A 22,819-nucleotide genomic window follows, 5' to 3' on the forward strand; every position below is an offset into this window, starting at 1 on the left:
GGTGAGAAGTCTGAATTTTAGAAAGTTTATGAGGAGTTTTAGAAAGTTGAAGAGGAGAAAGCAGGGAGATCTTTGGGGGTATGTGTGTGATTATTGGGGATGATTGGTGGGGAGGAAGCTCTGCCTTTAGACAGAGTCCATTGTTTTGTATTTATTTTAAAACCAAAAAGCCACTTAGTTAATTTACAATGATAAATATAGCTGTCAAAGTGACTGAGTATGGGCATCCTTTGGCCACAACATTCTCTATAAGCAAGTTATAAAAAGATAACCATGAAAAAAACAAGGGACATAATTATATAACTGGAACGCTCCCTACTACCAAACTTAAGATAATCTAAATATTTGCATAAAAGGATTAACTAAGACCACTTTAGGGTGATTAATCTGGGAATAGCATGAAGAATAGATTAGAGTGGAAAGAGATTAACATTGAGGAAACTGCTAAGGAAGGTATTTTAATGACTCAGATGTGAGATCAAGGAGAAATAAATTAGTGTTATGGCAAAAAATATGGAAAGAAAAAATTGAATTCAAAGACAATTCTGAAAGAGAAATGACAGAACTTGCAGCCTGTTTTGTTAGTCTGCTAATACTATAGAATACCATAAACTGGAGGGCTTAAACAACAGAAATTTATTTCTTAAAGTTCTGGAGGATGGGAAGTTCAAAATAAAGGTACTGGCCAATTCATTTCTCTGGTGAAGGCTTTCTTCAGACAGAAGTTTAGGCCACCTTTTCACTGTGTCCTCACATGGCAGGTGGACAGGAGGGCTCAAAAGAAGGAGAGCTCCATCTAGCCAGGGTGGTTCAATGGTTGAGCATCAACCTATGAATGAGGAGGTCATGGTTTGATTCATTGTCAGGGCACATGCCCAGGTTTTCCCACTCTCTGAAACCAATAAAAACACATAAAAATGGAATAAAAAAAATTGCTCTGGTCTCTCTTCCTGTTTATATAAGGAACACTAATCTCATGAGAGCCTCACCCTCATTGCCTCATTTAATCCTAGCTACTGCCCAAAGGCCCCACCTCCCAGTACCATCACATTGGGGTTACGGCTTCAACATAGAACTTTTGGGAGACACAATTCAGTCCATAGCAAAGCCTGATTAGACTGTATGGAGGAGACATAGTGGAGAAAAAGACAACATTGTGATTTCTGGTCAACAGTGAGAATAATGGCCCCATAATGAGAAGAAAAAAAATCAGGAAGAGGTGTTGGTAGGGTTGGGAAAATAATGAATGACTTCTGAATATTGAACTTAAGGTAGTAATGGGACATCCAGATGTAAACATCTATCAAACAGCTAAAAATAGAAGGCTGAATCTTGGTAGACTGGCTAGGACAAAAGAAGAAAATGAAAAAGTTGAGAATCTTAAACATGTAAGTTGTAGTTGAATTATGGGAATAGATACTATATCTGGAAGAGAGATTTAGAGAAAAGATAAGATTTCCAAGGCTGAATCCTTGAGAAATAACTCACATTTTGGGGAGTAGGATGCAGAAGATGAAGGAGGAGTCAATGGAAGTAGTCCGATACTTCTTGTCCAGGGTGGTAGTGTGTTCATGGATTGGGCCTAAACTCATGGTAATGTCATGGCTGAGTTCAAAACAAGATAAAATATCAATTTGCACCAGAAACTGAACAGAAATGCAAATTTATGAGTAGGGTTGATGTCAGCCTGCTAGACTTGAGGCTGAAAGCAGGTAGTTTGGATTTATAGCTCCTGCAGGATAAAGTGTTCCATGTAAGACAGGAACTAGAATCACACTGTTAGAAGTCTCCAGCTTTCCCCAGCCTCACTCAAGAAGAGTCTGAAGAAAACTGTCAGCTCCTGCTTGGGATACATACAGCTTAAAGCACACTAAGCCTGGAGATTCAGGAATATAGATACAGTCTTGAGACTTGGAGTGAATCAAACTGTCCAGTGACTTGTGACTGGTTTTGTCATACCTCTACTTAACAATCTTTATCTGTGCATATATCTGCTAGTATAAGATCTAGTTCAGGATTGGCTGTCCAGGGAATTAGGTAGAACAAACCAGAAATTGTTCGGGAGGGTTGAGCGCACAGGAGAAGAGAGATAAATAAGAACAAAAGTCTCTTATATAAGGTACATCCAAACAAAGATTACACAAATAAATCTAATGGCAAGAAACATGACCAAGAAAAAAGTTATAATTATGTGAATTCAATATAAAATTCTTTTTCATGGAACAAGCTGTTAAAGACCTTAAAACAAGTATGTTTAGGGTTGAACGAAGGAATAAAATTCATAATAAAAAAAACTGTCAACTAAAATCAAGCATATATGAAGTGAGAACAGGTGGGTATGAATAATGTAATTTGGCTACATGAAAATGAAATATTTACATCATTGAAATTAAAAATTCAATAGCTGGGATACACACCCTATTGGACACAAAGAGAATTAGTGAATTAAAAGATAATTCTGAGGAATTAACTCAGTTTGCACTAGGAGAGGTAAAAAGACAAGGACTATGACTTAGCAGTTAAAAGGTACAGATAGAGTAAAAGGCTATGAAACATCAGCTAGACGTTCCAGAACAAGGAAGAGGAAGAGATGGAAGCGAAGAAATATTTCAGAGAAAATGGAAGACAATTTTCCAGAATTAAAGTGGTGTGACTTCTTGATACCAAACAGGATAAAATAAATTTAAATGTAGACACATCATAGTGGATCTGCAGAACATTGATGATCGAAATAATGTCTTCAGTGCTACCAGACAAGGAAAAATAGATTATTTAATAAAAAGCAATTAGAGTGACAGCCAACTTCTCTCCATCAATAAAGGGTTCCAGGAAACAACAATATCTTCAAATGTTGAAGGGAAAGTGATTTTGAACTAGAGTCGTCTCCCCAGCTAAATATTACCTGAGAGTGTGGGGCAAAGAAACATTTCAGCATATGAGAGTAAAAAAGTAATGAAGGATGTACTTCAGTAAGAAAGTGAAACCAGAGGGAAGATACGGTATACAAGAAATAATTGTGAGCCCAGAATAGACAAAATATGTTGGTAAATTTACTTAACTATTGATCAAATGAGCAAGTTTTATTTTTTATTTATTTTATTTTTCTTTAAAATATTACAGATGCCCCTTTTTCTCCCCAATGACCCGTTCTACCCCGTCCCATCCCCCTCCCCAGTCCCTCTCCCCACCATTGTCCATGTCCTTGGGTTGTACATATATGCACATAAATTCTTTGGTTACTCTCTCCCCCTCTACCCACCCGCCCTCCTCTGTCCCTCTGACATTCGTCAGTCTCATCTATGCTTCCATGTCATTGAATCTGTTCTGTTCATCAGTTTATTAAGTTTTTTAAATTCCACATATAAGCGAGATCATCTGATGTTTGTCTTTCTCTGCCTGGCTTATTTCACTTAGCATAATAGTTTTATTTTTAAAGGCAAACTGAAATTCAAGAATCCTGTTCAATTGTAAGGAAGATAGAAATACTGAGTAGTTTGAGATTGTTAGAAAAGTTTATAGTTAAGGAATTTATTTTAGTCAAAGACTAGAAACACCTTTCAACTTAGCAGAGGGAAAAAGGATTACAGAATTTTTTTCTTTTTTAATCCTCACCTGAGTATATTTTTTCCATGCCTTTTAAGAGAGAGTAGAAGGAATAGAGAAAGAAAGAAAGAAACACTGATGTGAGAGAGACATACTGATGTGAGAGAGAGACATCGATTCGTGCCTCCTGCACATACCCTGACTGGGGCCAGGGGTAGAGCCTGCAACTGAGGTACGTGACCTTGGCCAGAATTGAACCTGCGACCCTTACAGTCCGCAGACCAGCACTCTAACCACTGAGCCAAACCGGCTAGGGCCAGACATTTTTTTATTAAAGTAAAATGGGAGAAAGGAGAAAATGTTCATAAACAGCCTCATGTGTATATAAAAAGTTGATTTATGGCCTGACCAGTTTGACTGAGTGATTGGAGCGCTGGCCCGCAGACCTAAGGGTACTGGGTTTGATTCCCAGTCAAGGGCACATACCTCGTTTGCAGGCTCCATCCTGGCCCTGGTCGGGGTGCGGGTGGGAGGCAACGAATTGATGTGTCTCTGTCACATCGATGTTTCTTTCTCTCTCTATCTCTCTCCCTCCCTTCTCCCTCTTCCTTCTTCCCTCCCCTCCACTCTCTCTAAAAAATCAATGGAAAAAATATCCTTAGGTGAGGATTAAAAAAAAAGTTGATTTACGACAAAGTTGCCATGGGATTAGAAATTGTTGGGGAAGAATTTAATAAATGGCTTAGTATGATACGTATTCATATAGGAAAAAGTAGTCCCTGCCTCGTGCTATATATAAAAATAAATTTAGTTTGTAATAAACACTTAAAAGTGAAATGTAAAGCTTTAAAACTTTTAGAATGAAATATAAGATAATCTTTACAACCTTGGGGATAGAAAAGCATTTACTGAAATATAAAAAGCATAAATTATGAAGAAAAACATTGAAAAATTTGGCTAAATTTACATTTTAAACCTTCTGTTTAATAAAGACTATAAACAGAGAAAAAAAGGACAGCTTGGGAGAAGATACCAGTTTTTATCTGGTATCATTTTATTTCAGCCTGAAGAATTTCATTTAGCATTTCTTATAGTGCAAGTTTGCTGGTGACAGATTCTCTTAGTTTTCTTCTATCTGAAATGTTTTTATTTTGTCTTCATTCTGAAGGATATTTTTGCTGGATATAGATACTGCACTGACAGCTATCTTTCAGCACTTTAAAGATGTTGATTTAATATTTTCTCATCTCCATTATTTCTGATTAAAAGTTAGCGTCAAATAGAACTGATACTTACTCCCTTGTATGTAATTTGTCATTTTTTCTCTGGTTGCTTCCAAAATTTCCTTTTTGGCAGTATGATGTTCCTAGACATGATTTTTATTGTATTTCTCCTGCTTGGAGGTTTTTAGGGCTTCTTGAATCTGTAAATTTTATTTCAACAAATTTGGAAGTTTCAACCATTATTTCTTTTTTTGAAATAATTTTTAATTTTTCAATTACTGTTGACATACAATATTATATTATTTTCAGGTGTACAACATAGTGATTAGACATTTACCAGCCATTATTTCTTTAGATTTTTTTTCCTGCCCATTCTATCTTTTCCATCTGTGACTAATATCACTCATGGGTTAGACCTTTTGCTATTGACCCCCGTTATCAAGGCTCTTTTCATTTTCTTCCAATTTTTCCCTTTCTGTTCTTCAGATTGGATAATTTGTATGAATTTATAATCAAGTTGAGTATTCCATCTATTTTCTGCCATTAAGGCCATCCAGTGAATTTTCAATTTAAAATACTGTATTTTTATGTTCTAAAATTTCCATTTAGCCCTTTAAAAAAATACTTTCTACTTTCCTGCTGGCATTCCTATCTTTTCACTCATTATGATCATATTTTATTTTACTTTATTTAGCATAATTAGGCTTTAAAATGCTTGTCTGCTAATTCCAATTTCAAGTTTTTAAATTTTTAAATGTAATCATCAGTTTATTTTTTTATTTTAATTTTTAAAAATTTATGTTTATTGTTGAAAGTATTACAGATACCCCCCTTTTTTACTCATTGATCCCCTCCACCCTGCATCTGCCGCCCCACCAGGCCTTTACCACACTATTGTCTGTGTCCATGGCTTATGCATATATAAGTTCTTTGATTAATCTCTCCCCACCCACTCCCCCACCCCCATCTTTCCACTGAGATTCATCAGTCTGTTCCATGCTTCTATGTCTCTGGATCTATTTTGTTCTTCAGTCTGTTTTGTTTATTAGATTCCACATATGAGATCATGTAAAACTGAATCAGGAAGAATCAGAAAACCTGAATAGGCTAATAACAACTGATGAAATCAAAGCAATATCAAAAAAACTCCCAGCAAACAAAAACCCTGGTCCAGATGGCTTCAAGGGGAGCTTTCTAATTCTTTAAGTTGTAGGATTAGTTCACTAAATTTTTTTTCTTGCTTTTTGAGGTAGGCCTGTAGTGCTATGAACTTCCCTCTCAGGACTGCTTTCGCTGTGTCCCATAGAGTTTGGGTTGTGTGTTCATTATTTGTTTCCAGGAAGTTTTTGATTTCTTTCTTGATCATATTGGTAATCCATTCATTGTTTAATAACATGCTATTTAGCCTCCATGTGTTTGAATGTTTTTTTGTGTTTTTACTGTAGTTGTTTTCTAATTTCATGCCATTGTGATCTGGGATGCTTGATAAGTTTCAATCTTCTTGAACTTGTAGGGACTTGTTTTGTGTCCTAACATGCGGTCTTTCTTCGAGCATGACCCATGTGCACTTGAGAGGAATATATATTCTGCAGCTTTGGGGTGAATTGTTCTGTAAACATCAGTTAAATCCATCTGATCTAGTGTGCCATTTAGAGTCACTGTTCTTGTGTTGACTTTTTGTCTGGAAGATCTATCCAGTGAAGTCAGCGGTGTGTTAAAATCCATGACTATGACTGTATTGCTGTTGATCTCTGTCTTAAAGTCCTTAAGGTTATCATTGATAGGTCCTTATTTATTGCCATTTAAATTCTTTATGTCTGTGTTTCTCTATTTCTCCTTATTACAGCAGTCCCTTTAACATTTCTTGCAATGCTTCTATTTCTACTTCTAATTACAGCAGTTCCTTTTAACATTTCCTGCAATGCTGGTTTGGTGGTGATAAAATCCTTTAGCCTTTTTTTGTCTGGGAAGCTCTTTATTTCACCATCTATTTAGAATGATAGCCTTGCTAGATAGAGTAGTCTTGATTTCAGATCCTTGTTTTGCATTACCTTGAATACTTCATGCCATTCCCTTCTGGCCTGTAGAGTTTCTGATGTGAAATCAGCTGATAGCCTTATGGGAGCTCCTTTGTAGGTAACAGATTGCTTTTCTCTAGCTTCCTTTGTCTTGAATTTTTGGCATTTTAATTATGATGAGTCTGGGCATGGGCCTCTTTGGGTTCTTCTTGCTTGGGACACTCTGTGCCTTCTGAATTTGTGTGGCTTTTTCCTTGAGCAGATTAGGGAAGTTTTCTGTCATTATTTCTTCAAACAAATTCTCTATCTCTTGCTTATCCTCTTCCCCTTCTGGCATCCCTATGATGTTAATATTGTTACATTTTATGTTGTCCCACAGCTCCCTTAGACTGTCCTCCTCTTTTTTAATTGTTTTTTCTTTTTGGATCTCTGATTGAGTGATTTTTTTTTATACCCTATCTTCTAATTCACTGATCTGAGCCTCAGCTTCCTCTAATCTGCTGTTTATTCCTTTCAATGTATTCTTTATTTCTGCTGTGTCATTCTTCATTTCTGACTGGTCATTTTTCATAGTTTTCATATCTTTTTTCATACTGTTGAGCATCCTTACAATCAGTATTCTGAACTCTATATCTGATAGATTGCTTATCTCCATTTCATTTAGCTCTTCTTCTGGAGACTTCTCTTGTTCTCTTATTTGGGGCTTGTTTTTGTGTCACCCCATTTTGGCTGCCCATTTGGGTTTGTTTCTATGTATTAGGTAGGCCTGCTAGGACTCTCAGACTTTTCTGAAGGTCTCTGGTGCAGGCCAATGTCAGACACTGTGACTTGCCTTGAGTACCCTGTTTGGAGCTGTCAACAACCCATGCCTTGAGGTCCCCTCTGTTGGGGCTCGGTTGTTTGGACAGGACCAAGATGCACACCAAAGTCTTCTATTCCAAGGCCTTGGCCCAGAAGCAGATCAGACAAAGACTCAAAGCACTCTGAGGTCTGCCTCTGCCTTCAGGCTCTTACTCTATTCTCTTATTGAGCCTCAGGCTATAAAAACTCCACAGGGTGGGGCAGCTGATTGTTATCAGTCTCTTAATGAACCTCAGGCTGTAGAAACTCCTCTGGGTAGGGTGAGAGGTTTTCCAGCAGGATAGGGCAATTGCTTCCCCCTCAGGCAAAAGCTGCTTGGAAGGTAAATGTCTGCCTGTGAAAGATGTCCTCTGCAGTATGGGGGAATGACTCTGCACAGGAATCCAGAGGGGTCCCCTATGAGCTTTATCTCCAGAACCCACAACCCTAGATTCTCCTCACACAGCTCCAGTCCACTCACACTGAAGCCCAAGGTGAGTGGCTGCACATGAAACTTTGTGTGTGGGCTGTTTAAGAGGGTGCCTGCATTTCCAGCTGTCTCTTCTGGGCAGACAGAAGCCCGGCTGCTTTTCAGAGTCAGATATTATGTGGGCACCTTTCTCAGTTCTGGTGCTCTCAGCTGGGAAGCCCAGCCTGGGGTTTAGGCCCCAGAGTCCTCAGTGGGAACCCCCCTCAGGTGAGATATCCCTCGGGATCTTCAGCTACTGCCTGTAGGAGCCCAGCCAGCCCTCTCACCTCCACACTTCCTACCAGTCTCTATGTGGTCTCCACTTTTCCTCCTTGGTTATGAGGGTGTTCTCCAGCTCGTCTTCAGTTGCAGTTGATCATTCAGGATGGTTTTTCTATATTTTAGTTGTAAATCCAGTGTAGCCCCAGAGAGTGTCAATGTAGCTTCCACTCAGTCTGCCTCCATTTTTAATCTCCCCCAGTTTCAAGTTTGAATTGCATTTGGCACATTGTGAATGTAATGCTGTGAAGACTGCAAATTTTGTTATTTTCCTCTGAAAGGTGTTATTTTTGTTTTAGCAGATAACTAATTTAGTTCACCTTAAACTATATGCTAACTATTGTGTGGCAGCTGAAATCTGAGTTTCGTTCTCTTATCCCTAGCTGGATTATTTGCACACAGCCCTGCACAAGTGTGGTTCAGAGATTAGCTAAAGATTTGGATAGAGACACATAATTTATATTTCCTTCTCTCTGGCTCTATCTAGTGATTCCTCTTCCCTTTCTAGTAGATACGGTTATTCTCGACTATATGGTTTGGTAATTCAGACCACAAAGGTTGTGTGGGAAAAAAAATATTTAAATTATTATAATAATTTTTTATTGATTTTTAGGGAGAGAGGAAAGGAGAGAGAGAGAGAAACATTGATGTGAGAATGAAACGTCGATCAGCTAAGGCTGTGAGTATATTATTAGAGTTTTAGCCACCCCGTGTGGCACTGACTAAAGCCATCCCTCAGGCTGAAAGCTATAAAGAATGGGAAGTAGTGCCCGGACAGTGTTGCTCAGTGGTTGAGTGTCGCCTCATCAACCAGGAGATCACTCTTTGATTCCCGGTCAGGGCACAGGCCTGAGTTTTGGGCTCGATCCCCAATAGGGTGTGTGCAGGAGGCAGCCAATAAATGTGTCTCTCTCACATCAATGTTTTTCTCTCTTTCTCTTTCTCTGCCTCTGTCTCCCCTTCTTTCCCCCTCCTCCCTCTCTTCCACTCTCTAAAACAACAATGGAAAAAATATCCTCAAGTGAGGATTAAAAAAAAAAAAGAATAGAAAATAATATTCTTGTGACATTCACTTCTTCCAAGTGTGTTCAGAATCTACCTGCTTTTGGTTAGTCTCCACTTTTTCAGGTTTTATTTTTATTTTTAAAAATTTTCTCCAGAGTTTCTGGTTTTTATCTTTGGGAGGATTTGTCCAGCAGTCCTTTTTTTTGGCTATACTGGAAGTGGAACCTGGAAGGAGTGTAAGTTGATACAATTATTTTGGTAAGGAATTTGGCAGTATCTAGTAAAAGTTCAAGTTGAGAAACACCCAGAGAAATTGTTGCACATGTACATATGTATAAGAATGATTATTGCATTTTTGTAATGGGAAAAAATTGCAAATAACCTAGATGTTCATCAACAAGACAGTAGGTAAATAAATTGTGGGATATTTATAAAATGAAATACTATACAGGAATGAAAATGAATAAATTAGTGCTATATGTATCAACATGAGTAAGTCAAAATGTGATGTCAAGTAAAAAGTGTGTTTCACAAAGATATGTATAGTTTGGTATCAATTATATAAAGTTAAAAATATGTAAAACAATATATATAGTTTTGGATATATCACCCATACATACTGTGTAGGAAGCTATCTCATCTAAAATTTTACTCTGGTATCCAAAATTCTAACCCTTTCAACATTTCTTATCTATTTTCCTGGTTTAGTATTTTTTCTTTTATGTAATTATCAGTACTTAATGTATTATATATTTTATTTCATTTTTTTGTTTTTCCCTCCTGCTAGGATATTAGCTCCATGGAGGCAGAGATTCATGGTTTCTTTTTCACTACAGTATGTCCAGTGCCTAGAATAGAGTTTGGCATATCATAGGTTCTCAATAAGTATTTGCCTAATGAATAAATGAATAGTATAAAAATATGAGGGTTTCATTAACCACAAATTTGGATAAGTGTTATGAGGACTTCCAGTGAATCTAAAATGTTTTATTTCTTAAAAGTAAAGTATCTAATGCAAATTTGAGAAAATATTAAGAGCCGATGACAGTGGCAAAATTAGTGTTTATGATATTTTTTGTATTTTTATGTTGGAAATAACTTCATTAAATAAAAGAAGCACCAAAAAGTTTGGTGAAGACTTTTTCAGAATATTATAGCATAGAACTTAAGGGAAGAGGGAGTTTCAAAACTGAATAGAGAAGTATTTGAAATGCTGGAATTAGTCACCAAGAGATAAGATAATTGTAATTGACTATTAGGAAATTATTAGTGACTATAGAAAGAACCTGTTTCAGCAAGGAGTTGATAATAGGTAGGATGCTGAGAAAATGGGGGCAGTAAGTATGAAGACAGGTACAGATTTTCCAGGTTGGAAAATTTATTCATGTTTGTGAGCAAAATGAACAATGCATTGAAAAGATGGAGACTTAAAATGCTGGAAAGAGAGAGGACAATTAATGGGAGTACCTATAATAGAGACACATATTAAGAAGAAAAGCGCGTTTCACCTGGCAGTGAGGGTAGGCACTACTTATGCAATAGAAGAAAAGAAACAGAAAGTTTGACACAGATAGGTGGAGACAAAGAGAAGGAAAGGTAAGGGAGTTCACATTTGTTTTTTTTGTTTGTTTCTTTGAAGTAGTAAGTTAGGTCATGTGTTGGAATGCAAAAAATGGCCCAGGTTAGTGAATTAGCCCAAAGGACATGTTAGAAGATTGAAGTTTTAAGAGCCTAAATTGCTAATTAGGATATCAATTATATGGATGATTTCAGGCTTTGAAACAGAACTAACCTTAATGGAATGGGTGCATTTGAGTGGCCTGAACAGTAATACTAACAGCAGCAAATACTCATATGTGCCAGGGATTATTCTAGATTCTCATATGTCATTTGAATTGTGCCAGGGATTGTTTTAGAATATTTATGTATACTCATTTAATCCTGACAACAACCTTTGAAATAGCTATGCTATTACGAGCATTTTGCAGCAAGGAAATTGAGACATACAGAGTAACTTGCTCAAGGTCACACCCAGGCAGAGCTGGAATTCAAACCTAGGCCATCTAACTCCTGAGTCCGTATTTCTTGACATTATACTGTCCTAAGGGGGTACTGGGAGGTTTAATTGATGACAAACAGCAGGATTAATAAGCAGGTCAAAGGAGAGTAGTTTTCCAATACATATTTTTTTACTTTGTTGCTGAGTTATCTAAGACACTACTTTTGAAAAAAAATTTCAATTATTGTTTTCTTTATCAAAGCCTCAAGCCTCCCAGAAATTTTTGCTTAAATTATTGAGTTTTCTTTTAATCACACAAAATATTTGTCATCTCAGAAATTTATATTCATATTTTCTGTCATAATGATTCCCACTTATTTTACCCAAAAATTAACTCTTCAGCATCATTTTTTCTTTGATTTTTTTTTATATATATATAGAGCGATGAAGGGAGAAAGAGAGATATCAATTGGCTACATCCTGTGCGTACTCCAACCAGGGATCCAGCCTAACCTGGGCATATGCCCTGACAGAATTGAGCCAGCAGTCTTTCAGTACACAGGGCGATGCTCAACCCACTGAACCACCCCGGCCAGGGCTTCAGCATCATTTTTTACTTCACCATTTATCTTGGAAGAATGGAGCTTCTGTGTGGGATGTGTTTTTGGGAATGAACAATGGGATTAGCCAGACCAACCTGTCAAGCAGTGAGGTGACATTGTCCAGTCGTGAAAGCATTTTCAAGTCAAATTATTAACTTTTATGAACATTTTGCCAATACCACGAAGCTTAGCCACTGTGTATATTGTAATAGGCAAAGTTGCCCATACACTTTTTATGCTACACAGAAACATTTCTTGATATTTGTTCACGTATTTTTTAATTGGCAAAGATTTATTTTGAATATTTTGTACATACCGTATACAATTTAACATTCTTTCCTTTAAAATAAGGATTATTCTTTTTTTCTCAAGATGAAAAAACACTGATCTAGTAGGCAGTTGTCAGCATTAAAAATAATTGGTTAACTCTTACAATTCTGTTTCTGTGGCTTTTGCTAAATAACTTGCTCTGATCATTGTTCCTCAGCTTTCACAAACTATTTAAATTATTTGAATGAGAAGAGTCATAATGATTGGCACTTGTACCGTATTTTGATTTAAAACAGATTTTCATATCCATTATACTATTTCATCTGTCCAGTAACTCTTTAGGTGACGGGGAAGGTTTTATTGTTCCCATTTTACAGATGAAGAACCTGAGGCTTAGGGAGATTAAAAGATTGGTCCTAGAATGAGTATATGGTAGAACTGAGTCTTGAAGTCCAGGCTCAGATGGTCCACTCTAGATGATTCTTTAAGTATCTTCCTATTAATATGCAAGATGCCCTTTTCCCCAACACCTTCCTTTTCTATTGGCTTTGGTTTCCCAACAGAGGGGTTTCCTAAGGTGTCTGTCTCCATTCTGCGTGGTTGCAAGGGAGCACATCTGGGTACCTCCAGTCTCCAATCTTGTATTTCCTTTTCTGTAGCCCTTCCAGCTTCGCCATCCATGGAAATCTCCTTTTTTAGCCCCAACTTCTAAAGTCTTCTCACAGCCCCTCGGCAGTGGGACCTCCCATCCTAATCCTCAGCAGGAGAGCCCATCAGAGAGGGGCGGCAGGGCACGGAGCACAGCACGCCGGGAAGCCATGCTGAGGGTTACTTCTGCATTTCCTTCTGTGCGGCCCTCGGGAGCATCCTCGCCGCCCTCCGGCCCCGGCTCTCTCCAGCCCGCCCCGGATCCGCCTCCCCCTCCTTCCTCCGGGAGGTTGAGACGAAGCGTGGGACGCACCTGTGTCCCTCTCCGGTCACTCCGTTGAGGCGCCAGGGGCTGCTCCCGGAGCAGGATTTACAGGCCCGGAGAACGCCAATGGGAGATCCAAATGGTCGGGGACTCCGGCACTTTAAGAGGCTTTTCTCTGGGAAATACCCGGCCCCTCCGTTCGCCTTATGAATGGAAATACTCCTCCCCCGGTCGAGCCCATTTTCCCATTTCACCAGGAGCCGCAGCTCGCTCTCTCCTTTCGGTCTCCCCGCCCACATCCACGCGGGCAGCTCCAGGAGGGGACGGACAGGAAGCCTTTGGCCGCCTATTAAATCCCACCCATTTCTCCGGGGGCGATTTCCTAACCTTCCGGGACCGAATTCTGCAATTTGATGTGCGTTTTGTCCGAATGGTAGCGACACGGGCCTAAGGGAGGGGGAAAGCGAGGGGGTGGGGGGTGGGGGGTATGCGTTCTTTTCCTCGCAACATCGCTGGCGGAGCGAGGGAGCTCACACGACACAGATTTTTGGGCAAAGCCTTTCCATCTGGACAGCACCATGTCCACCAAAGCGGAGCAGTGTAAGTAGCAGCCGGCCTGGCGTTCCGGCCCGGCCTCCGGCTGGGAGCTATTGCAGTTGCGGCGTTTGCGGCTGCCGGGAGACCTTGGCGGCGTGCTGGTGCGGGGGTGGGGGCTGAGGTTGGGGCGGGTGTGGGGTGGGGGGTGGAAGGAGAAGGTGGGGGAGGGCGGACTTTAATGGCAACGCGGCGCTGTCCCCGGTGCTGAAAAATAATGCTGTCTTCGTCGCGCTTGCGGTGGGGTTTCTAAGGACGGAAAGACCCTGCGAAATGAAATTAAAATGGGGTCATTCTCGGAAAAAAAAAAAAAAAAAAAAAGAGGCCTCGTATCTTTCAGATAAACATTTCAGTGTCTCTTGTTGGAGTGGGGGAAGGGGGGCAGCGGCAAATCAGGGGCGGGGAACTGTCAGTGCAACCAAAGTCGGCCCGGCCTTCTGAGCATGCCCAGTGCTTGGTGCTGGAGCCATAGGGGAGTTTGTCTGCAGTTTCCCCTCAGGTTGGAGAGGCAAGAAGGGGGGCGGGGGGCCAGGAGCCAGGCAGAATTCAGGATCCAGTGTGAGGATAATCCGCTCAGGAGTACCGACCCATGCTAAAACTAAGCACAATGATAGGTTAAGGCAGGAGTGGGTGCTTTCAAGAAAGTGAAAGGGGCTCTGGGGAAATGATCTAACCCTTTGTAGGGCAGCTTACACAAACTCTTAACAAGCAGCAGGAGGATTTTAGTTGTCCCAGTAATGACTGACGGTGTGTTTGGTTGGAAACAACCTGCTAACTCCTTGTGGACGCAGGAAGTTTCTAATGCGCTCCCTGTAGCCTTATTGCAGTGCGCATTAGTAGGCCTTCGTGCACACTTGGGAGGCTGATTGAAGTGAAACCTTTTCCTGAGTGCACTTGAGGGATTCAGGAACTTAAACTTATGATTGTAAATACAGGATGGTTTTATTAAGCAAGAAGTTTGAATTTTTAACAAATATACTAGAACTCACTCATCTAATGGATTCTTGTTTCTTTCAAAGTAGTACACAGTTAATGTTGATAATGTTGTCACTACTTAAAAGTCTTTGTAATTCTTCTTTGGAATGGCTATTAAAACCATTCTGTGAGACACCCCAAACAGTAGTCTCATTACTTGGGGGCAGTAGTGTGTATATGATAAAATGCAGTTTGTTACTTATTCACCAGCTAGGTTAAATGAACCAAGACTCATGGAATTCCCAGATGGATGGTTCAGTAGAGATTGACAGAGCACCCCTACCATCCAGTGTTTGTACCTCTTTGCAATGTTTTATTTCCTTATCTGTGAACCTGGGGTAGCAATGCTGACGGGGTTGTTGTGATTATAAGTGAGAGGATACATATATATGAAAGGTTGAGTAGTGAGCCTAGCACATAGCAAGTACTCAATAAATAATGGTTATAATACTGACAGTTATTTCCCACTTAATAGTGTATCTCTTCTAAATAGTTAGGAAGTTCTTTTGTAATTTTTTTTGCCTGTCTCCATAAGTTAAATCTAAATCTCAAAGATAAAATTTGCTTCTACGGAGGCTTTAAAAAAAAATTGGAAGCATTATGTTTTGAGTAATGACAACATACTTGGAATCAGTGTGGATCTTCCCACTTGAGTATATCACACCCTTGAAGGTTTTATTATAGTACAGTTGTTAAAAAAACCCCACAACCTGTCATTTGATTTTATAGTTACATATTATGTAAGTAATTTCAGGTTATAGCCAGTGAGCATTACTGTCCTCTTCCCGTGTTTTCTCTTCCTTGTTATATTTTGAGATGCACTGGATGCTTTTTCTTGTCTTTTTCCCAGACAGTTAATGCCAAGATAAATAAAATCTACCTGTGGACTTGGTTATGTAGTGCAAGCAGTGTGTAGTTAAGTAGCTATTTTAGAATTGTTTGTAAAATAGGTTTGTTCATCTGTAGATGATGGAAAGGACACCACTAAGGAGCTAGAACATGGGGATTTGAGTTTTGCATGCCCCCCTTTTTTTATGCCTTTTTGATTAATTGTGAGACACTGGGCAATTAATTTAATAGTGTCATGCCTCAGAGTTTTCATTTGTGGGATAAGGAATAGTTTTCATCTGTGAAGTAAGGAACTGTTTAATCCTAAGGGTTTGGAGGACAATGGAGGTAAATGGGAGGTTAAGGATGCTTTGGGTGTTTTTAAGTATCTTTCTTTAGAGTAAAGGGAAGGAAAGAATTTCTTTTTTTCTTACATGCACAAAAATGAATGGGTGGACACTCTAGTGTACATTATAAACCTGAAAATAGAGCAAACACATAAAAGGCTGCCTAGGATGTTCATGAAGGGTGAATACTTTTTTGATAAAGGAAAGTTGCAGATCTGTGGTATTTTGGCCTTGGACTCAGTGGGAGTGTGGCTAAGGGGAAAGAGAACGAGAAGGGAAGGCCATGAGATTTTTCTCTTCCTCTGGATGTGAGGACCAGGATGGGAGGGAAGGAGAAAGTTCCTTTCTCTGCATTCAGCAGTGTGCACAGTACCACTTACCTAAAGACCAACAGGGGAGAATTGGATTTAATATAATGTCAAAATATTATTTCTATTACTCTTCCTCCTGAGGCCTCTTGATGTAGGTAAAGGTTTCCCTGGTACAGGAAGTGGACATACTTTGGTTGAACCAGCAGGAGGAAGTACTTGCATTTGAACCCAAACAAATTACGTGACTTACCTTTGAAATGTAATGTGTCACAGATATGTGAAAAATGATTTTATTTTTATGTAGTGGTATTTTCTTTTATGAAATAAGTAATGGTGAAAGAGAGGCTAATTTTAGCTAAGGGTAGTTTGGAGCCTGTTTTTATACATTCGCTCTGTTTCCTATGCTATGTGTAGAACCCTTATAATAGAAGGTGAAAGTTTCCTAGCAATTTCTCAGGCAATTGCACAAGAGTTAAATTTTTTTTTCTCTAAGTGCTTCTTTTTCTTAAAAAGTTCACTGTAGTGAAAATGTTTGTGTGGCTGATATAGAATCTGGAACGATAAAAATAAGAATTTATAGTTCTTTTATTTGGAATTCTGAAGAGGAGTACAAGTCTCCTGCACCCCCACCCACAGCTTTCTCCATCTTCCAAGAGTTAAAATTGACAAATCTGGGGTACTTTGGATGTGTGCTTCCAAAAGAAGCTTGCTTTTGATAACAGCAGAAGTTAAGAGTTGGGGTTCCAGAATCAGACTGCTGCCTGGGTATGAATCCTGCTTCTTTCTTTCTGTGTGACCTTGGACAAGTTAAGTCAGCCTCTCTAAGCCTCGACTGCATTAATCTATAAAATAGGGATAGTCATAGTAGTTGTGAAGATTAAAGGAGGTGACCTATGAAAAGTGCTTAGCACAGAATCCCGGCACATAATGAGGAGTTCATAAATGTTAGCTATTGTTATCATCATCATCATCAAGTATAAAATCTTGTGCTTGCTGCTACATTATAAATGATAAATTTGGACCTAGCTCCCCCCTCAAAGTATTATTTAAATGGGATATGGACTATTGGACTATTTTTATTTTGCCTTTCCCTTTCCCTGACTCCAGGTCTCCTCTTACAGGCAATCAACCTAACCCATTTTGGTGGGAGGGGATCCCTGCACGTCAGTTCCTTGACTTGGTCTATCTAAACAAAACATTTCTTGAATGAAATGCCTATCCATCATCTTTTGTATTTTGATGGCAGTGTAGCTGCTAGTAAACATAAGCCAGTTATCTAAATATCCATCAAAATGTTGTCAAACTTGGATATCAACCTGCTGGTAATTTGAGCTAATGATAGAAATGTGAATTTATGCTTTTTTAATGTATTTATCCTACTCAACATCTTTATTTCTGTAATTAAAAATAGTTTTTATTACATAAAAACCAAAAACTTTTAAGAGTATAGCTAATTAGCAATTTGATTTGGAGTTGAACTTGCCCCTCTCCCATACATATTTGAGGGCCATGCTTGGAGAAATCAATGGAAAGTTTAAAAAATTTTTTTACATATGTTATGTGGTAATATTACTAAAATAGAAAAGTCATTCTCCTTTGAATAGCACTGCAACCTGTACTTGTTTATAAATCTTTGCACAGCATTGCTAACTTCTTACAGATGAAACTAGTTTTATTCATATATGAAAAAATTAGAGTATGGGTTATTAACCATATTGTGGTAGCAAAAAGAGTGCGTGATTTTTAGCTCTTGTTTTACATGACTTCTCTGCATCGTTTGACACTACTTGTATTCCTTATTTAAACTCTCTTTTCTTTCTCTTTTGACTGTTCCTACTCAGATTTTTTTAGGGATATTTTCTTCTTGCCCTTTATAAACAAGATTCTGTCATTAATCCTTTCTCTCTCTCTCTTTAAAATCCCACAGACTTTTGCTCTCGTTCACTCTCATATCAGTTATCATCTCTATGTGGATGACATCCAAATACAATTTTCTAGTCTAAACATGTCTTTTGAATTATAAGCCTCTATCTCTATCCAGGCATCCTATAGGCATCTCAAACCCAAACTCATTGTCTTCTGTCCCAAATTTGTATTTCTTTTTATATTACTCATTTCAGTGAATGGTGTGACTATCTACTCATTAATCCTAGTAAAAAATTTGGGTGTCTTCTTAAACTTCTACTCTGTTATTAGTATTCAACAAATCACTAAACCCTGTTGATTCTAGCACATCCAACCAAATAGCTGTCCTAACTCCTTGATCTAGTTACATTGGACTGTGTTTTCTTTTTGCTTTTTTTTTAAAGTTCCTCCAATGTATCATGTTCTTTTAGCCTGAAATGCTTCCTTTCCCTTGGTGGCTCTCTTCTTTGCCTTTTTATTGTTCAATATTCAGCTTGGAAGCTTTGCCTGATTGCCAGTCTTACTCCGTATGCCCCACTCGTGTGCTCACACTGTACTGCAATAATTAGTTTTCTTGTTAGGTGCCCACATTTATTTTGTGTGTAGACTGTATTATGTTCATCTCTGTGCCTCCAGTGTGCAAACACCATTGTCAAGTGCACAGTGATTACACAAAAACAGTTTCTTGAATAAGTAAAAATGATAGAGAGTGACTTAAATGTCTTTTATAAAGAAGAATTGCATAATCAAGTTTTTGGATATCATTAATTTGAAGATTACACATTTTTGTCAGTGTGAAATTCTGCATTCTGTACAATGTGGACATTATATAGAATGTGTGTTTTTCGAATGGTTTTTCAGCAAAATAAATATACACTTGTCAAGAGTGCTTAAACATATTTGCTGAATTAAATGATAGTATTTATATAACAAGTTACACTTTTCCTGCACATTCGTTGTGTTTTTGGTTCTTTTCTCATCAGTTAAAATTTTCTATTATTATGTTCAACATAATAATTATGATTTCTAATTAGTAGACAAACTTAGCACATAGACAACCATTTTTCTTAACATAAAATGACAATACATCTGAAGTCAGGGATTCTTCATGATGTCGTTTGATGCGAACCCTTTTATAACACATCTATCTGTTCAAGTTTTATATATTGATTACTCAACCAATAAATAGGCTTTAAGTTGGGATTTTTGTTTTGCAGTATTGTCATCTTGGAAATTCACATGCATTTATTTCTTACATTCTGAAAAGATATGGGTAGCTCTGCATAATTGATCTGTCTTCTCTTTTATCTTTTTATTTTTATACACGAAGGCTACTGATTTTATGTGCTAATTTTATAACTTTACTCAATTATTTTCTTTTTGTATTTTCATTTATTCTTTGGGTTCTCAAGATGTATAATTATATAATCTGAATATAGAAAATAGTTTTATCCTTTCTTTTCTATCCAATTCTTTTGTCTCTAATTGTTTTCTTATTTCTAATTGGACTGGCAAATATTTACAACCCAATGTTCAATACAGCATAGAGAGTGATTCTTTGTTTTTTAAACCCTCACCCGAGGATACCTTTTTCCATGGCTTTTCAGAGAGAGAGTGAAAGGGGGAGAGAGAGGGAAACACTGATGCGAGAGAGACACAGCGATTGGCCGCCTCCTGCATGCGCCCAGACCAAGGCTGGGGATCGAGCCTGCAACTGAGGTGTGTGCCCTTGGCCTAAATCGAACCCCGGACCCTTTAGTTCGTGAATTGATGAGCCAACCACTAGGGCTAGGGGTGATTATTTTTGTTTTTTATTTTAGTTGGGAAGATTCTAGTATTTCACTATTAAATAAGATATTCTTTTGGGCTGAGGTATGTACTGAGGAAGTAACCATCAATTCCTATTTTATTGACTTAAAAAAAGCCCTGAGTGGTGTTGAGCTTGTCAAGTTCATTTTCTGTATCTATGGAGACCATGTGACTTCTCTTAACTTTATTAATATGCTGGGTTGAATTTTGTCATATTTTATTTAATAATTTCTGCATCGATATTCACATGTTAGATGGGTCCATTTTTTCTTTTTTCTTTTTTGCAGGGATGGTGTGGGGAGTAATTCTAGTCAGGATATGGGAATAATGCTATATTTACTACATAAGATGAATCTGGAAGTTTTCCTACTTTTTCTATGCTCTGGAATGATTAAAGGAACATTGAGGTTACCTGATCTTTAAAAGTTCGTCATAGTCCCCCTGTAAAACCCTCTAGCCTGGTGCTTTTTTGTAGTGGAACCCTTCTTTCTCTATTTCCTCTGTGACCCTTGTTCTATTTGGACTTTGTGTTTCTACTGGGGTCAATTTTGGTAAGTTTTATTTCTCTACAAAATTAATTCAGTTCATCTAAATTTTCAAATTTGTTTGCATAGAATTATGCAAAAGTGTCTTTTAGAAATTAAAACTTTTTTATTATTTTGATGTAACTCCTTGTCATACCTAATGTCGTATGTTTAGTGCAATTTGTGTCCCTGACCCTCCTTTTTTTAAAAAAAACAACTTATTTTTAGAGAGAGAGAGGGAGAGAGAGAGAAACATCATTTGTTGTTCCGCTTATTTATGCATTCTTGTATGTGCCCTGACCGGGGATCAAACCCACAACCTAGTGTCAGGATGATGCTCTAACCAACTGAGCTACCAAGCCAGGGCCCCTCTTTTATTCCTGATTGAGTGAGTTAGTGGTTTGTCTATTGTTGATTTCTTTTCTAAGGAACTAGTTTTTGGATTTACATATTAATTCTATTGTTGTTTTTTTGTTTCTAAATTAATTTATGCTTTTATTATTAATTCTCCTTTTTCCTGATTTCTTTGTTTTGTTTTGGTGGTTATTTGTTAGCTTTTTGAGTTGGGTGTTACTATATTTATTTTAATATTTTGATATAGGCACTTCATGCAATGTATTTTTCTTTGACACTTCTTTTAGCTGCAGCCTACAGGTTCTTCATAAGGTCAGGCTTTTATTATTATTTTCAAGAAATTCTGCAATTTAATTTAGTATTTTGCCTTTGACCCAAGAGTTATTTAAAAGTGTGCTCATAGCCCGGCCGGGCATGGCTCAGCTGTTGAGTGTCGACCTGGGATCCAGGCGATCGGGGTTTGATTCCCGGTCAGGGCACATGCCCGGTTGCGGGCTTGATCAATGACTCTCTCATCATTGATGTTTCTATCTCTCTATTCCTCTCCTTTCCTCTCTCTGAAATCAATAAAGATATTTTTTTAAAAAATAAAAAAATAAAAGTGTGCTCATAAAGTCCATGAGGAAAGAAGTTTTATTGTTTTAAAATTTTGTTATTGATTTCTGTTTTTATTGCATTATAGCCTGAGAATGATATTTGCATTATTTTTGTTCTTTGGAACTTACTGAAAAATTTTTTGTGGCCTAACATTTGGACAGTTTTTGTGAATGTTCTATGTGTACTTGAAAAGAAGTTTAATCTCCATTTTTCGGATTCAGAACTTGAGATAGATCTATAAGATCTACCATTATGTTGTCTAGGTCTTCTATACCTTTCTTTTTTTTTTAAATTTTATTTTTGTTTAAAATATTACAGATGTCCCTTTTTCTCCCCAATGACCCGTCCCACCCCGTCCCTTCGCCCTCCCCAGTCCCTCTCCCCACCATTGTCCGTGTCCTTGGGTTGTGCATAGATGCATATAAATTCTTTGGTTACTCTCTCCCCGTCCACCCACCCGCCCTCCTCTGTCCCTCTGACATTCGTCAGTCTCATCTATTCTTCCCCGTCATTGAATCTATTCTGTTCATCAGTTTATTAAGTTCTTTAGATTCCACATATAAGTGAGACCATGTGATGTTTGTCTTTCTCTGCCTGGCTTATTTCACTCAGCATAATTTTCTCCAGGTCCATCCGTACTGTCCCAAAGGGTATGAGATTCTTCTTCTTTACAGCTGCGTAGTATTCCATGGTGTAAATGTCCCCCTTTCTTAATTTTTAGTCTGCTTGATTTTGGATTGTGAGGTATGTTCAAGTTTTCCTATTATTAGTGTGTTTCTGTCTGTTTCTCCTTGCATTTTCTGTAGGTTGCTGCTTAACGAAAATTATTGCTATTATTGGGCTCATAAATATTAGTAACTGTAATAACTTCATTGTGAATTATAGCCTTAAGAACTATAAACTGTCCTTCTTTATATATTTTAATGCTTTTTGGTTCCAATTCCACTTTGTCAGATATCAAGATTGTGACCCCCTGTTTTTTTTTTTTTTTTATGTTTGCCTGATGTATCTTTTCCCATCCTTTTATTTTAATTCTTTTGAATCTCTTTGTTTTAGGTGTGTCTTGTATTCTGCATAGTGTTGGATTTTGCTTTATTAGCCAATCTGAAAATCCTTTTCTTTCAATAGGTGAGTTAAGCCCATTTACATCTATTGATATGATTAATATGTTTGGCCTCAGTTCTATCGTATTGTTTTATTTTTATGTCTTTTGTATCTACACTTTTTTCATTATGCAGTGGGTTTTATCTGCTTGTTTGTTCCATTGGTTAACTTTATACTAATATTTTTTATACCATTAGTTCATTTTTTTGGACTTAATTGGTTTCTCACATTGAACAATATTGAAATTAGCTTGTGATTTCTTCTCCCTTGCTCCTTCTAGCTCAGTATCTGATTTAAAATAACATCTTTT

This window comes from Miniopterus schreibersii (genome assembly GCF_964146895.1).
Source record: "Miniopterus schreibersii genome assembly, chromosome: 1".
NCBI classification, from domain to species: Eukaryota; Metazoa; Chordata; class Mammalia; order Chiroptera; family Miniopteridae; genus Miniopterus; species Miniopterus schreibersii.